Source organism: Monodelphis domestica, chromosome 1 (assembly GCF_027887165.1).
Source record: "Monodelphis domestica isolate mMonDom1 chromosome 1, mMonDom1.pri, whole genome shotgun sequence".
Taxonomy (NCBI): Eukaryota; Metazoa; Chordata; class Mammalia; order Didelphimorphia; family Didelphidae; genus Monodelphis; species Monodelphis domestica.
Window position 1 is genome coordinate 671,035,112 of NC_077227.1, and position 3,935 is coordinate 671,039,046.

Genomic DNA, 3,935 nt, shown 5'->3' on the forward strand with positions numbered 1-3,935 from the left:
ACCTTGTAATAAGTAAACACAGTCTAGCAAAACAAATTCTCCAAATTGGTCATGTCCAATTTCTGTTTGCCTTAATTCACTGGAAAAGGAAATGGCAAATCACTCTAGTAATCTTTGCCTAAAAAACCCTGGGAAATATGGTCCCACAAGAAAAGAGGAGTCAAACATTACAACAACAACAACACAAACAAAGGAATTCTCTTAACAGAGATGTCCCAACATGAGATGGGAAAACCTGGGAATTAAGGGTTTCCCCCTTGGAGTCACAGACGGTTTCAAGCAAAGACCTTTTTACTACTTATTCAAGATTCTTATTCACCTTCAAGTTGGAAGAGATAGACTCTGAGGTTATTTCCAATTCTAAAATTCTATTATTTCATTATTTTTATGATGTCATAATTTAGGGTAAAGTATAATTGATATTTTACTAAGTTCTGTTCGAGTGATTTCTGACCAGTGACACATCTGCTAAGGAGCTGAAACCATTCTGGTCCCTTCTAGGCTAGGCCCCCTTGCCCATGCAATACAAGAATACATACCTGACCCTAAGAAGCCAAGATGGCAGCCAACAATGAGTTCAAGCCAACTTTACCTCTGACCCAAGTGGGCCCATTGAAGTTTCAGAATCCCCTGCAAGTTTCCCATTTCATCATGAGGAAACAATTTTCTGTAAGATAAAAACTAGTACTTTTAATCTGAGGAGTTGAATTCTATCTGCTAGGGATAACCAGACCATCCTGGAATGTCTCAGGATTAAACACTCAGAGATAAACAGGCTAGACATCCATCAGATCCTCCATTCACAAGGAATTCTCCATCAATGAATGATCACCAGTTCCTATAACCAATCCCCTTGATCAGAGTCCTCATTCTATTTTATTGATTCCCTGACCTTTATCTCAGACTATTCATACTCTAGACAACTTGCTTCTGCCATAGTGACTTGGAACATTGGCCTCATGACTTCTCCCTGTAATACGTAACACCCAACACCAGAATATCTTCAAATGACCACCCCAGAGAGACAGAGTGTGGTTCCCACAGACTGATCCAGAGAAAAGGTAAACCCTAGATATATTTTAGGGAATCCCATCTCTAGCTCTTTGCAGAGGGTAAATATCTCCACTGAATTGTTTTGTTTAAAATTCTAGTAAGAATGACAGAAACAAAGATTGGAATTTTGACCTCTTAGTGTCCTGTTGAATTTTTTTTTAATTGTTTGGTTTCCCCCCCCCCCCCCCACAGGCTGGGCTGTCAGCAGAAGAAGTAGGAGGATAATTCAGCCTGAAAAACCAGAAATCTTGGATTAACTGAATCTCAACTGTGAGTGTTGGAGATGAGGGAAGGGAGTGAAGGAGAGAATTGTGCAATTAGTGATGTAGACTACTGAGTCCATTTAAAACAAAACCACTGATTGATATACTGTCTCAGAACCAAAAGATTGTTAATTAGCACTATTTTTAAATGCATGAGGGCACAATCTCATCAGACAGTAGAAATTGCTAGAAAGTGACTAGACACCAGAAGCCACATGTCCTACATGCCATGAGTTTCTCAAGAATACTCTCTCTATAAAGGGCAGATAAATAACTGGTTCCTGGGTTCAAACCTGACCTCAGATACTTCCTATCTATGTGACCCAGGGCGGGCAAGTCACTTAATCCCAAGGATCTAGTCCTTAACACTCTTCTGCCTAGAAATCAATACTTAGAATCTTTTCTAAGCAAAAGGTAAAGGTTTTATTTTATTTTATGAAGGATATCCATGTATAAGACTGTCGACATCACAGTAAAAAATCTACAACCCCTACCATATTAAGTAATTTTCCACCAAAGGGCCAACCAAGCCCATTTCTGATAGGGACATCATCCATTCCTTCCATACCTCCAAGACAGAATTGTGCCCCAAAGAAGGGAAAGTTAAACAAATAGAAGCACCCATCCAAGGGCTCACTGGGAAACAGAAGACCCAGCTCATAGAACTTTTAAAAAATCCACTCTTAAGATGCCTCCTTATTTTTGTGTATTTGGTAACTGGATCCATCACAAGGATCTAGGAGTAGATAGGAATAGGGCCAGCTCTAGTCACCCTCAAGACTGTGCCCTTCAAAATGATTTTTCAGTCCCCTTCTCCTGGAGATCTCCCCCCTCCCTCCCACCTTCACTTCTCCCAAGTTCCCAACCAATGATCCTTTCCTGAAAGACCTTGCTTTCAGTTAGCTGTTAAGTAATTCTCCCCTAAGGTATGAGCTGTTAGTACACTAAGCAGTTACTCTCCCAGGAATATTTACGTTTTAATAGAGAACTCTTGGAATGGATCCGTAATACTGAATGTTTTAGAAAGGGAAATAGTTTGTGGCTGGAGGTCCAACCTCTAGAGCCTGATAAGAGACCAACAAATCTAGTAGCTAGACCCAGAAAGCTTGGCCCGCATTTATACTTTTGCCAAACCCCCATTTTGTTTATTTGTTTGAAATTAGTTTAATGTTAAGGTTTCCTACAACTAAAAACTTAAGAAGACATTCTCTCAGGAGCCTGGAGCATTGCACTCAATTTGGCAGCTCTCGGAGCTCACCAGCAGTGAGGCAGAATGAATTCTGTGAGGAGAGTTAGAGGACAAATTGGGCACAAGCTCACTTTATAACTGTGAAAAGGAAAAAAGCCAGCGATGTTCCCATTAGGGCCAATATTCCTAGTCAGAGAGCAGAGGTCCAACCATTTGAATTTGGCAATCCTTTGGTTTGAAACCTTCTCTTCTTAGACTCTGGGGCTTAGTGATATAGTGATGTAGTGGAGATGACTGATAATTGAACCTAAGCTCATAGAACAGCATGAGTAAAGTCAACCTGTTGGATAGGTTCAACATTATCTGTCAAGTATTGTGCTAAGGAACAGGGATACAAATCAAATAATTAATCAATAAATATTTATTAAGCACCTACTATGTGCCACAGTTACCAAGGGCTGGTGGAATACAAACAAAAGACAGAACCTGGTCTCAAGGAGTTTACAGTCTAATGGGAGAAACAACATGAAAACTGTGTACAAACAGGATACATACAGGATGAATTGAATAAATCAGTAGCAGGGAGGCTCTAGAATTAAGAGGGATTGGGAAAAGCTTCTTACAGAAGGTGAGGTTTTAGTTGAGACTTGAAAGAATCCAGGAAGTGGAGATGAGAGGGAGAAAATTCCAGGCATGGGAGATAGCAGGAAAAGGCTTGGAGTTGGGAGATGGAGCACCATCTTGAAGGAATAGGAAGGAGGCTAAGATTACTAGTTCATAAAACATATAATGGGAGGTGAGATATAAGAATGGAAAGTAAAGTCTGATACGAAGTAGAGAATGAGGAAAGGAATGGAGAGAACAAAGTGGTCTAGGAATTTTGAGAGGGCAATGACCAACAATTGGATAAATATGGAAGGTATGATAGAAATCTTGCCTGAGCTGAGCCTTGAAAGAATAGAATTCTGAAAGAAGAAATAAATAAGAAGGATGTTTTTGTCATGAGGATACCAGGCATGGAGAATTAGAAGAAAAAACAAATGCTAAATGTCAAAGAAAAAAATGAATATTATACATTTAGGCATTTCTGCCAGAAACAATGCTATTTAATTCCTTGTTGATTTAATACACAAATATTCCTAGCCTTAAGATAATATCCCAATTGGTATAGATCCTCCACCATCAAGCTGGACATGACTTTATTCCCCAAGATGATGTGAGAATCTTGTACCAGGGAAGATCATAATGTGGTACAATACAGTTTGGAGGTTAACATTAAAAAAATAGTCATTATTCATTCCTTTTTGTGACAACTCCCCTCATGTGTAACCTAGGAATAAACAGATTTTCTGTCCTGTGATCAATTAATTCTTTCTGAATAAAGCAGTTTGAGTCATAGAATCAATTGCTTTAAAAGACAAAGAAAGAAA

The 3,935-nt window shown here is 39.2% G+C and overlaps 1 pseudogene; it reads left to right on the plus strand.

The window, feature by feature from the left end:
• Positions 1-558: 558 nt before the first annotated feature.
• LOC100616891 (WD repeat-containing protein 5-like) overlaps positions 559-3,935 on the plus strand; it is a 137,606-nt pseudogene continuing 134,229 nt past the window's right edge.